Genomic DNA, 14350 nt, shown 5'->3' on the forward strand with positions numbered 1-14350 from the left:
TCCATTATATCAATCAATTAAAGGAGTAAAATCATGTGATCAAATCAACAAATGTTAGAAAGGCAATTGATAAAATGTAGTGGTAATTTTATTTCTAGCACAATTTTTAAGTAAAAGGGAAAGAGAAGGAAATAATTTAACAACTATATTATTACTTATTTATTAAACTATTATTTACTCAATTATTAATAAAGACCATTTAACAAAAATCAACAACCAGTATATTCCATAAGAGGAAAACTTTAAATAATTTCAATTAAATTAGAAGTGAGATAATAATGTCTGCCATTGCTGTTAATAATTATTAAGTGTCATCTTAAAGGTTTTAGCAAAAGCAATACAAGTGTTGTGGGTTGAATTGTGTCCCTGCTGAAAAAAATGCTGAAGTCCTAACCCCCAGTTCCTGTGAGTGTAACCTAATTTGGCAAGAGGCTCTTTGCAGATGATCAAGTTAATTAGATCGAGGTCATTAAAACTAGGCCTTCCTCCAAGATGACCAATTAAAAAGGGCAAGTTTGGACACAGCCACGTGCACACAGGGAGAGTGCCCTGTGCACATGAAGGCAGACACTGGGGTGATGCTTCTGCATGCCAAGGAACACCAGAGACTGTCAGTAAACCACCAGGAGCTGGGGGGACACAAAACAGATTCTCCCCCACAGCCTCAGAGGGATCCAGCCCTGATGACACTTTGGTCTCGGACTTCCAGCTCCCAGAGCTGTGAGACAATACATTCCTGCTATTTGAGCTACGTGGTTGATAATACTTTTCTACGGCAACCCTGGGTAACTAACACAAGAGGAAAATGAAAAAATTGAGATGTATATATAATTGTATAATTGACAATACAAACACTGCAAAAGAAGAGATAGACTTACTTGTTTTTAATAATGATGCAACTGTATACCCAGAAAACCCAGAAGGATCTGATTTTTTTTTAAGTTATCAGAATTAATAAGTTAACATGTAAGGAGGCCTAATACAAGACGAAGGCACAGAATTCAACAGCTTTCCTCTATTCTGGATTTGCGTGTTGTGCTGGATACTCACCATTTGCCTTCCTGAGTCACTGCCCTCCCTTCTTGCCTGGCTCTGCTCACCTGCATCGATTTTCTCGCCCCCTGGCTTCCAGCTGGGTTCAGCCAATAGGAACCACTGGCAGGAGGTGGGAGGGCGGGAGGAGGGAGAGACAGGGCACCTTCCTTTCGGCTGGCCGGCTGCTGGCTCCTCCGCGAAGACTCCCCTCCAGCTCTCCTCTCCTGCAGCTGTGGCTTCCCCTCCATGCTGTGTAAACAGCTCCTGCCCACCCTTTGCTGCCCCTTCGGCTCACCCTGGCCTGCCTCTCCACTCACTGACTTCCCTTACTTACACCCACCCTGTTACACATTTATACTTTCTTTTTAAATTTTTTTAGTATCCCACTTCAATATACCATGTGTTTCTGGCCAGGACACAACCACAAGCACCTAGAAGCAGAAACGGGAAAAGACATCTCATTCACAATGGTAATAACAAGAGCCACAGATACTTAGAAATTGGATTTAACAAAAAAGTGCAGTCTTTAAAAGGAGAAAAGCAAAGACTCTTATTGAATGATATAAAACAAGATCTGAACAAATACTCTTTTTGGATTGGAAGACTTAATATCGTGAAAAGTCAATTCCCCTAAATTAATATACAAAAGTAATCTAATTCTAATTAAAATCTCAATGAGTTGTTTCCAAATGGGATGGAATGATACTAAAGCTCATATGGAAGGATAAGTGCCCCCAGAATAGCTAAGCAAGTTATGGAAAAGAACAGTGAATACACTTGCCTTACAAAATAATGGGTCGTGATCTAAGCTCTGCAGTCAAGTCAGTGTGGGCTCAGAAAGAGACCAAGAGATCAATGGAACCAAACAGAGAATCCAAAATCAGATCCCAGCAAATACAAAAATATGATAGACAAGGTTTCATTTCAGTGGGGAAAAGATGGATTATTTAATAAATAGTGTCAGTATAATGGATGTCTGAAAGAAAATGTAATTGGATCCTTATTTACATCACATTAAAAAATATAATCTAGATGGACTAAAGATTTGAAAGCAAAAAAAAAAAAAAAAAAGAAATTCTAAACATTTCAAGAAAATCTAGAGGTGTATGCATACCATCCAGGGACTGGAAGGACTTTCTTAACCATGACTGGCAACTAGAAGTTATAGATTTTAAATTAATTACATATATATGATATTTATGTATGTATGATATTTATGACATATATATATGACTAGATACAGTTTTTAAACTCTGGGATGACAAACTGAGCTCTATACAAAGTCAAAAAGACACATGGTATTTTTGGAAAAAATGTTTGTAATGTATTTTTGTGCCAGTTTTGCCAGTAGAGGCTCAGGAGGGAAACTGGGGCAGATGGGGTCTTTCTTCCTGTTCCAGTGTGCCTTCAGTGTGCTCCTGCTGTATGCGGCAGCCAGCAGTGTGCTGGACACCTGGTGGTGCCATCCCAGTGCGTTTCCGTGGCACCGCTTCTGCAGGGGGCTTCCAAGGAGTTCCGAGGCATAGAGCGGCGGAGACCCCTGCCAGCCACACCGGCCGCTTGCTGTCCGTCCAGCAAGCCGCGCCAGTCATGCACCAGCCTGAGAGCCTCCACCAGCGGCCCCCTCTTCCCATGACCCAGTTCCACACTTTCTTCAAGTCTCTGCTCAGATGCTGCCTCTGAGATGTTCTTCCTGAGCACCCTGTCATAAATAGCGCTGTCTGTGCCACTGCCTCCATCACTCCTGTCCCCTTCCCTTCAGATCCTCTCTGACGCACCAGGTATCCACATGTTTTTGTCCGTTTGCCTCTCGAGAACGGAATTCCCATGGGCACAGGGACTTGACCTGCTTCGTTCACAGCTGTATACGGCTGCCAACAACAGTACCCAGTACAGAGAAGGTGTTCACTAAGTGTTTGCTGAATGAATCACTTTGCAGCCACTGGACTAGAGAAAAGCTTAAGTAACTCAAAATTCTTAATATTGCTAGGGATGAGCACTAAAGAATATGCACACATTATAAAGTGTTACAACCCTTCTTTTAGCCGCTATCTGGAAATGTCTATCCCATTCCTGGGAATCTAATCCACAGAAATAAAAGCAGAAGGACATAAGGATATACACACATAAGAGGATATTTATTTGTATATTATTTAGCAAAAGCATAAAATACAAGGAGGAAATTAAATTAAGCCCTGTCAGGAAGAGAATGAATAAATTATGGCACAGCCACATTATAAAATATTACACAGCATTTTTAAATGACTTAAAGTTATACCAGTTGTTTTGGGGGGATTTCCATGAAGGTTTGTTGAGTTCAAAAAGCAAGATTCAGAAATATGTGTATAATATGATCCTTTGTATGTATATTTTAAAATCTTTAATAAAATGAAACTATGAGTATTAAAAACTATGAAGTTTGCGCAGAATGAGTACGTACGATGTACTGAGAAATAATGCAGATATACCAAAGGAATAAAACTGTCTCCCTGGAAAAATATGTTACTTCATTAATTATTCATACAGGGACACATTGCCTCTCCTCAAGCCACCCTTTCTTAAGTTGGGTTGAAGAGAGAGATTCCAGGGTGTAGCTCCCATCTGTGCCAGGAAATGGAATGGCACCCTCTGCCCACCGCTGCCCCTCCAGGGATTTGACCTTCCTGCAGTCTCCTGGTCCAGCATTCAGAGACGGGGGAGCGGAGAAGGGAAAGGCCGCTGGGGGAAGAGTTTCTTATATTTTAAATATGGCTACAGACACCATTGTCTTTTGCCATTAAACGACTGAAGGTGAAACTTAGGGAACTTAATGTATCAAGGAGAGTGATTATGAGAGAAATTAATTGCTACACCATCCCATCTAAATTGGAAATTGTTAAAAGCAGAGCCTGTGCTCATAAACATTTAATATTTTATACTAATTTTTATTTTATGCCTGTAATAAAAATGATTTAACTGTGTTGTCTTCCATTTGAAAGGTTTGGACGTGCCTGTGATGGACTGTTACATTCTTGGCTCTCTGACCCGTATTCAGGATGCCATCTCTCAGCTTCCTTTTCCTTACATTTCAACAAGAACGAAATGGTTAGAAGGAAAACTCGCCACACTCTGGCAACTTAAATAACTGTGAGAACATTCCAGTCACAGGTTCGGATTTGTTCATATGAAACCCGGGGTGTAAGTTTGTCACAGCATTCACAGCTTTCTGATTCTCAGGAATCATCTCTGATTTCGACAACAGTCTCACAAGCTCCATCTCCAGGGGCTTCCAGGGCAGAGCTCTGGTCTTCCCTGAGTCCAGAATCCCTCGGACACACAGAGCATTCCAGCACCTCCGGGGCAGGGCTCAGAGTGCATCCAGGCACGATTTAGAACCCAGGCAAATTATTCATTGAAACCACAGGGCACCCCTTTTTGTTTTATATGTACATATCTACAGTCAGTTGCAATATGTCAGTTTCTGGTGTGCAGCACAATGTCCCCGTCATGCATATACATACACATACTCATTTTCATATTTAGGTATATTTTTTAAAGTTCCTCCAATCCAGGCCATTTTAAGCTTTTGTTTTACTTCTGTTCATTTTTGTGTCAGCTTTAAAAACAGTTTTTTAACCTGGCCAGCTGCGGCAGGGGAGGCAAGGGCCTGGAGCACCCCACCAGCCCCTCAGGTGCCCACTTGGCCGGAGGAAGTGGGGAGGAAACGGTTCTCCAGGATCCCCTGCTCCACTTGGAGTGCCCGCCCTCAGCCTCTGCGGGTCTCAAGCCGGGGAGCCTTCAAGGCCTCCTCGGGGGCAGGCCCCTCCTCGGAGCCGTGTCTGATCACCACAGCAGAAGCAAGCTCCCCTCCTTGGCAGAACTGCTGCTTTCGGGTTCCTCCCTGCCGGCCCTCACGGCTCCGGGCAGATCGTCGTGGCCACTTCTGTCCTTCGTGCCACCCTCTCATCTCTCTGGGCAACTCTTAAGTTCTTTGAGGGCAGGGGCTGAGCAGACTTCAACCTTGAGTCTCTCCTGGTGCCTCGGGAGCACGTAGACAGGTGTTGAATGGGAGGAGGAGAAGAGAGAACAGGACGGAATGCCAGGGCTGCGGCGGGTAAAGCCTGTGTGCGATGCAAAAATGCTGCGTAATATTTTATAATATGGCATAGCGGCGGCCGCTATGACAGTTAGTGACCGTTATCTTCAGCGTGAGGAAGTGCAGCTCACGGAGAGGATGACGGCTAACATGGCAGGGATGGATGCTACTCTCAAACTCCCCTGCGGCTTTGGCTCGAATACTCAGTTTCTTCTCCTGAAATCCCTGCAGCCTGGAGATGCCCTGAAGAGTCAGAGAAGCTCTCTGCTTCATAATCAGGAAGAGCTCAGGACTGGGGAGTGACGTTCAAGTAAAAACCCCAGTCTTTAAAGAAGAAACAAAAAGCCGTGTTTGTTCACTGAAGACAGAAACAGATGAGAACACAGCACAGTGATGATGGAGGATCCTTGTCATCCTGTGCGCCTGCCGCGGGCTCAGTCCAGATCGGGGGGCTGTGCCCACCCCCCGAAACCCGCTCCGCGTCAGCCTGACTCACTGCAGTTGAGGGGCTCCTTTTCCTCTCTCCCGATCGTGTGGCGTGGTTCTCTGGCCTCGGGCTGCGTTTCTCAGGGCCGGGCTTTGGACTCTCTCCAGCGTCTCTCCTCCCTGCTTACAAAAGAACTGGGCTGAGAGGGCAAATTGGGACCAGAAAAGTTTTTTTGGAACTTCTTTTGGCGACAAGCCTAAAAGGCCATTAAAGCTAAAAGCCATGTAATTTTTCTGCTGGGCAGAGAATGGAGTGGGGGTCTGGTTCTACTTATGAAGTAAGATTCCTGCTTTTGTGGGGAGTTCGTGGTAGAAACAACCCATTCTGTGTTTTTAGCTTAAAAAATTATTTCCTCTGCTCTCCTAGGTGAATACATAATTATGCGCTACAATGTGGGAAATCGTCGTTCTGGTCACAGAAGAAAGCCGCTGGCCACTTGGAAACGACAGACGATAAAGCATCCATGCTGGGTATCCGTAAGCCTTCACTTTTTCAAGTGTGTATCTTTGAAGAATGTTAAGGAATAAAGACATCCGGTAAAGGTCAAATTCGTGTTCTTATTTAAGGACTGTGTTCATTTGACATTTCGGTTGAGGAAAGACAGTTTCCCTGCTACTCAGAGAGGAAGTAAAAGTTGTCTAATGGCAGATGTAGTGCCGCTGTTAAACAAAGCCCCGATATTAATTTCCTCTCTGTTCTAAATCACTGGAGGTGGATGGGATGCTTGGTCTTTGCCAGATGAAGGGAGAAGACAAACAGTAAAGGAAAATAAAACAGTTCCCGGGCCATGAAAAGACACACACAAAGACCATGCTAAACGAAACATTTTTGACAGATGCCTTCAGTTTTAACGCACATGCCCGAATATGCAACCTAAAAAAAAATGGCTTTAGGGGAGAGAAAAGGAAACAAAATATTGGCAGACTGTTTTACAGATCTCAGATTGTGTGCTGACTTGGAGGAATAAAGTGCTTGATAAAGTGTGAGTTTGGACAGCTTGACATGCGTGATACTGTAGAGCCATGTTCAGCCACGCAAACCAGTGGAAGACCTTCCAAAGAAATGCCATTGTCGAAAGAGCCTTGATTGGTTTCTCCACCTCCTCCTGCCACTTCTTCCCAGGCACAGAGGCATCAAGGTGTCCAGAAGTCCTGGCTGGTAGGAGACACTGCTGCTGGACATGCCTGGGGTTCAGGCCCGAAGTCCCAGCCTCCGATGGCCTCTGGGCGCAGCCCAGCATCATTCCACCTGCCCACCTCAGACATCGTGGGTCCTGCTGAGCCCCACACCAAACTCCTTCCTGCCTCCTCAGCAGCCCCGGGAGCAAGCGTGCTTCTGCTGAGTTTAATTCATCTTCTCCTACAGGTTGTGTTTCACGCCAGCTGGCAAAGATCAACGCTTCTCGCGTGCGCGTTAGACCAGAGAGGAGATGAGCAGAGGTGCCCGCAGTTCACCACCGCCGAAACTGTCCCCGAACAGCTCTGTCTTCGAGGCCCTGGCCCACAGCCGTTCCCTTATTTGGACCATGGCTGGTGCCGGTGGGTTGAATTCTATTTAAGAAAAGTCGCCTGCCCGCCTGCCCACCTGCCTGCTCCTTGACATGATTATACCAGTTGAGATCCTTTGTGTGTATGCGGCCCTTATTGTAAAATCCTTGCTATCCGTTTATTATAAATAACTGCATTTTCAAGTTGCCAGAAAGATTCTTTTATATAAGGCTACTGGTGTATCTTTCTTTAAACAAGAATGATCCAAAAATTTAGGTAAATATTTATGGAAGGAGTAAAATAGGAAAGGACTGTTGCAAAAGTAATGATACTGAATGTTATTTTCAAAAATTCGGTTTATCACAACCTTTTAAGAGTAAATGCTCTGCGCATATTGTGGATACCTATGTGAGAGAGGAGCTTTTCCCTTCATGAAAGAAAGGAAAGAACCAGAAAGCGTCTGGAATGCGGGGTTTTAATTGAGCGAGTACTTAAGGGACGTGAAAGCTGTTATGTGTTTGGAGGGTGAGGAAGGGGAGAGGGAATGAAAATATCTTGCTCAACTGAAGGTAGAGGAGAATCAGCTCTGAGTTCTGCCTGAGATCAACCCCTGTGCCCGTTAGCACTAGGGAGAGTACCTTCCATCAGTGTTCGAGGACCTTGGGCTGCCTTTGCAAAGGACACTTGTGTTGATGACTCAGTGTTTTATTTTATTGGGATTTCTGGGAAGCACACGTCTTGGTAAACTCTGAATGCTACTTTCTGACTGCTCACCTCTAAATCTGTCAGGGTGGATGATAAAAGAGGGTCCTCCGCCCTCATCTCTCCCCAGCATCTCTCTGTCTCCCCCACCAACCCCTGTCTTTCTGTCTCTCTTTAAGATTCACAAGTAAAGTCTTCACACTGTGATAGTCTAAGACTCTTCCTGTGTTAAGAAAATGCTGGGACGGATAGGAGTTGGGCTACACAGGGTACGTATCGAGAAGATCACAATTTAACGCTTCAGTGGAGCACTTCATTATAAATAACAGGCAGTTCCCACGTTCTAGAAAATGCGTCGAAGTGCCCTCTAAGTTCTCTCTGCCTCTAAGATTCCCGAATTCGTTGTGTAATTTATTGTTGTTATTTGGATATCCTCCACTGAATGATGAGCAAAAGAGGCAATTTTTATTCTTTTTTTTTTCAATAAGTCAATACACACAAAACATTTTTATGCATTCTAACCTATTTGGTCTCCCACAACGCCCTTTAATTTGAAAGAAAATGAAGAATGACTATAGAAATCCACCAAAAAATTGTTTAATGCAAAGTGAGCGAGGCTGTTTTGTTTCTGCTACTGGTGCAGTATTTTCTCACGGTTATGTTCTTGAAACATGAATCTGTGATAGTTTAAGGGCTGAATACATAATTTCATACTGCCCAGGGCCAGCATTAGCTAAAGCAGATGTCTGTGAAAGATGCATGTCTTCACTGGAGGGTTGAGCTGCCCTAATTCGGTCCTTTTCACTCTGCCTCCCTTGCAGTGCTCACCAGACCCCTCTCTCCTGCCGTGAGGGAGACGCGGAACATCCCCTTTAAAGGTACCCCGCGAGGGCCCGTTACACACAAGACAACGAAGCGGCCCCGCATGCAGAGGGTGGTTGACTTTGAGGGCTGGTTTACATTTCCAGCTGTTGATACACCACTGAATCCCTGAATCTCACAATGGGAAGACCCTCAGAAAGCTACTGTTTTCTCCTTGATGCCTGGATTCTCTGCAGTATCCCAGCCAAATGCTCAAACACCTGCAGTGATGGGAAGCTTTCACAGATGCGCATTTGCACTGTTACAAGTAATTCTCACAAGGAAGCACCTTGAGGGTGGTGACTAAGAGCACCAGCTTTGGAACCCCGGCTCTGTCCTGTCCTTACTGTGCGAGCCTGAGCTAGTTCGTTTAACCTCTCTGTCTCTGTTTCCTCATGGCATTTACCTCATAGGGTTGTTCTGAGGAGCCAACAAGATAATGGATGTAAAACCCTTAACACAGTGTCTGACATATGGTAAGGAATATATGAGTGGAAATCATTACTGTAATTTAACTTTTAGTCAATGTCCTTTTCATTGGAATTTCTACCCTTTGATCCTGGTTCTGCCCCCTAGAGCTAGTTAGCTGCTCATCTCCCCTCCATCTGCCTGTCATCCAGATACCTGAGAGTGTTCATCATCTCCACGTCTTTCCTTTCCATCTACTGGATTCTTTATCCCAGTCACCCTTTATCACTCACATTTCTCCAACTGTCCGTGTTCTCTCCCATCCCTGGGCTTTTGCACATGCTGTTTCCTCTCAGCCTGGCTTCTTCCTCGATCACTTCCAACCCTCTTTGGCCTGATCAAATCCAGCTCAGCCTTCGGGTCTCAGCTAGAGGTCCCTTCTGCCGGCACGCTTTCCCTGCTCACTGACATATCTCCCAGCACCAACTGTCCCGTCTGGTCCCCAAGCACTACCTCCAGTTTTGCAAGAAGATACAAGGGAAAAATTAGGTAGAGGTGGAAGGACAAAAACAATGGGCCATGACTCGAAAATAAGTAACCCTGCAGCAATATGGACACTACACTAAAGTCGCTACAGAGGGTCATACTCATAATAATGTTATGTCCTGCGGGGCCAGTGACTTCACCTCTCAACGGCTGGGAGTGTTGGTCTCTAGGAGGCAGGTGGCTGTCTTCTTCACCTCTGATCTCCAGGGCCTAGCACGGGGCTTGGCACGCAGTCTGCCACTCACTAGGTATTTTTTAAACACGTTTGTAAACTTCTTTTTCGAGAGCTTGACACATCCCTTCTCCGACCTGCTCCTCCCCACAAAATCAGGAAGTCAGCACAGTATTCTTACTGTCACCCGTCTTTGCAGAGGAACAAAGTGCAAAGGAAGGGGCACTGGCTCACGTGTGACCGATCATAGCTACTGAGAGCAGGACTCTTCCAGGACACTGCCTGTCTCTCCATTTCCTTCCCCATCGCGCATGGAAGGCTACACACGTACAGCGTGACGAGCAAGCAGTTAAACTGATTAAACAGATATCTGCACAGACCCTTTCTCTCATGAGGGGAGAAAGGATTATATCTGTCATCTTTGTTTCACACGGAAAGTAAAGACAGAAAGGCAGATCTCTGTTTTTGTTTTTGTTTTTTAGTGGAGGTACTGGGGCTTGAACCCAGGACCTCATGCTTGCTAAGCATGCACTCTACTGCTGAGCTAGACCCCAGAAGGCAGCTCTCTGGTATCAAGAAATGGTAAGAGGTCAGCAGGTACTCGGTACCATCCCAGCTTAGCCTAGTTCTTGGCCTTGCTCTGTGTATGACAGTGTCATCTAAAAACCCACAGCTTGATCCTTGTACAGTATCTGGTGTTGGTTACGCCTGCGGGTGCCAGCTGTCGCCTCCTCTTAGCTAGTTCTCAGCCATTATTCACTGGGCCCTTCTAGGAGTCAAACAAAAGCGAGGGCCTTGCCTGTTCTGCAGGTTCCTCGCCCAGCCTTTGCAGTGAGGTGGAGGCCTTCTTACAAAGCCCAGCCTGAAGCTGGGAATGGGTCTTCATCTTCCTCTGTCTTCTGGAAAGAACTGAGCCCGGAGCTGATCCTGAACACTGAGCGCCTCTCCAAGTGTCTGGAAATAGTCGGAGAGACTTGACCGAGGCCAGAGAGACAACTGTTTGTTCCTTTTTGCTCTCCCAGCTCCGGGCTCCCCCTTGGATGTATGAGGCCCAAGCCAGTGACCACCCTGGCCAAATAGTGGGCCAGAGTCCACAGCTGAGCTTTGCTAGTGCCGAGACGTAACTGGAAAGCGATCATGAAGCTGGCCCTGAGGGCTTGGGGAGATAGGCGTAAACAGAACGCAGGGAGACTGGACTGTGAACCCAGACTCACCAGGCAAGAAGCCTATTTGGGAGCTCAGGCTTCCCCAGAAGCTTCCACTGTCCCAGCCACCCCAGTGGAATGCACTTACCCAGTGTAAGGAGAAGATGGGAGGCTGGACAGGGAATTAAACTCGTCGAAGGAGAAGGCACCATGGTGAGCTCGGAGGCCGGTAAGAAAGCAGAGCTCACGACAGTGTGGCCCAGATGGATTTTGAGCCTTTATCTCAGGAATTCTAAAATCAGCATGTCAGAGGTGATGGCATCTGACCCCTGAGCCCGCAAAGGCAAGGAAAGAAACCATGGGATTTGAGGAGAGAAGGGGTTAACACCAAGAAACTTACTTTTGTATGAGCCTTTGCCAGTCTGGTCTACGAAATCTGCCTGAGCATTAAAAAAAAATCCCAGATTTACTCACCTGAGTTAGACCACAAATCAGTATACAGTGTCCTTAAGTTTTGATTCTGAGTCATTTATCAAGATCCCATGTGAATCTTTTCGAAATTCTATGCAAGAGCCTGTGGCCACTGGACTATAGTAAATGGAGATACTTTAACTGATAGATTGATAGACAACATACAGCTCAGCAAGGTACAAGGAAAGAGAAGGCCCTTCAGTTACTCCTACTTATACACAGGATGATTCGTGTTTGGTTTAACTAATTCTCCTTTCGCCTCAAGAAATGGCTTGGGGTTATGTTCGTCTGTAGATGAGACAGGGGTGAGCCAACACGAACTGGTGAAGAGGATACCACACTGGCGTAAACTAAACGAAGGAGGCAAGAGACTCGACTGAATCTCAGGGAAACAAGCGCTATTGCTTGTGAAGTACTGAGATGGTAGATGTCAAAATTGGATCTGCAAGGTTTGGGGGCTGACGGAGAAGGCTGCTCACGTAGTTATGTCATCTCCAGAGTGCAGCCAGGGTTACAGAGCTTACTGTGGGAAGCTGTGGCATCGTCCCAGCTTCCTTTTCCTGGGAAGTAATTTTACATTATGACTACTCGTGACTAAAATGTAGTTCTATTGCACAATGTCATCATCAGAGCCATCTTCCTCTGTGTCCAGGCATCTGAATTACATCTGCAATGTGCCTTCAGGCATATTACACACAATTAGGAAATCTTCTTTAGTAGCTCATTTTTTTTTCCAAATATGTAATTTTGGCTGAATGATATTAAGGGATTTAAAAAAAAGATACCATTACATTAACTGAAATTATTACTATTTTAATTTGCCTGTAAAGCCTTTATTTCAAGTATCATTTCTTCTAACTTGTAACTCAGTGGGTATCATAATCCTGATAGAATTTCAGCTACTTGATAGCCTGAGACATTCTGGGGGAATCATTCCCAACAGAAAACCAGTTTAATGAGCATTTGTGGTGTTAACTGCGAACAGCTATTCTCCACACTCTTAAAGTACATGACTAAACCAGGGACTTATGCCACCTTTTTTAATGTAACACCTGGCGTTCTGTTCCTCCCCTCTCCTGACCCTAACAGTCATCCTCCAGTAACGCCTAGCCAATTTATGGAATTGATGGACTACAGAAAAAGCAGAGGAGCTGAGCCAACTTCCTGAAATAGCAAGTTTTAAGATGAATTTCTGGAAGCACCACCTGAAGGTGCAATACAATGAAACTTTCTCTTATAATTTTCAACCAGCCCAGCTTCTGCCAAGAGGCTATTATTTGTTAGAGGAAGTGACATCCCTGAGAATACAGAAAGCAAATCACTGAGAGCAATGGAAATATCTAACCCCTCACTGTATTTTCTCTTCAGCTAAAACGTGGTGAAAAACCGGGACGTGGCGTTCTGTGAAATGTTAATCATGCGTACGACATACGGTGGTCTTGTGATGAAGGTGGCGCTTGGAATTTTTCCTCTCTGCTCCAAACACAGCAATAACAAAATATGCAGCCAGCGTTTCATAAGCATTTTACAAATTAAATATTAAATATATATTATAAATGTAAAAGTATGGTCATGTTAAAAAATGACCTAACCAACCTAACAGACCAGAAACAGAACTACAAAGCAGAAAGCGCATCATTAGCCAGAAGTCTATGGGGCTTTGAGCACTGAAGCAGGCAGGGGGTAAAGATTTGATTCCTGTGGGGTAACCTGGACAGGAGCATCCTATGTACAGTTGGGGACCAAAGCTGGCCTTTCTGCAGATGACTAAGGGCTGGGTCAGGGTTTTAATATGTGAAATGAGCCAGAGAAAGCCCTAGTTGCCATTCACTGACTGTGACAGTGGCAGAAAGAAGCAGAGGGAACAGCACTGGCAGCACTCGTCCACTGGTCTGGTGGCTGGCTCTGGGACAGTGCCAGTATCATCATGGAAATGGACGCTGGATAACCAGGTTAAGACCTGGGGACCCAGGAAGCTTCCTAGTGTCCACAGACAGGTAGACCCGGTCGGAGAGTAGACAGAGAGGGGGAGACCCACTCAAGATGCACCTGCAAGCTGACACGTCAAAGCTCACGACAAAAAAGCAGCTCTCAGAAAAGCCCACGATCTGTGTCAGACGTATCAGTTTCCTGTTTCTGCTATAACAAATTACCACAAACTTAGTGGCTTCGGGCAACACAAGTTTATTATGAGTTTGTAGTTCAGAAGATGACAGGATCTCAATGTGTTCAAATCTAACAGGTTCTAACACGCTGATTCCTTACTGCAGGTTCTAGGGGAGAGTCCATTTCCTTGCCCTTTCCAGCTTCTTGAGGCTGCCTGCGTTCCTTTGCTCACGGCTTCTCCCTCCATCTTCAAAGCCAGCAACAGTGGGTCAGGTTCTTCTCACATTGCATCACACTGAGTCCCTCTTCTGCATCCGTTTTCCACATTCAGGGCCCTTGTGATTACATCGGGCCCACCAAGGTAATCCAGGATAATCTCTCTGTCTTAAAGTCAGGATTAACAACCTCAGTTTTATCTGTAACCTTAATTCCCCTTTTCCATGTAATGCAACATATTTATAGGATCCAAGGATTAAGAAGTAAACACCTTTGTAAGGGGACATTATTCTGCCTGTTAGATCAGGAGACTGATTTACTCCTGGCAAGATGGAAATGGTAGAGCAATCTCAAAATGACTTTACAATAACTGTGTGTAAGATCCCAAAAAAGATAAAAGAAGGAATAGCACCAATTTTAAAAAAGCAAAGAAATTATGAAGGATTTTATGCATGCTTAACATAGTAGAAAGTTTACGGGTTTGGGGGTTAGACTTGATAAACTGACTATCTCAGTGATGTTCTGATCTGCTAGCATGCTTTCTTGGATTGAAAAAACTAGAAAATTGAAACAAAACAAAACCTACATTTCCCAGACTCCCTTGCAGCTAAAGAAACCAGTGTGAACTCACTGAGTTCA

At 45.0% G+C, this 14350-nt stretch overlaps 1 long non-coding RNA gene across 1 annotated transcript; it reads left to right on the top strand.

Moving 5' to 3' along the window:
* Positions 1–3897: 3897 nt before the first annotated feature.
* Positions 3898–7842, top strand: LOC123616242 (uncharacterized). The gene is made up of 2 exons (XR_012510403.1): positions 3898–5874; positions 5964–7842. It is a non-coding gene; the product is annotated as an uncharacterized LOC123616242 (long non-coding RNA).
* Positions 7843–14350: the final 6508 nt, after the last annotated feature.

This window comes from Camelus bactrianus, chromosome 11, assembly GCF_048773025.1.
Source record: "Camelus bactrianus isolate YW-2024 breed Bactrian camel chromosome 11, ASM4877302v1, whole genome shotgun sequence".
Taxonomy (NCBI): domain Eukaryota; kingdom Metazoa; phylum Chordata; class Mammalia; order Artiodactyla; family Camelidae; genus Camelus; species Camelus bactrianus.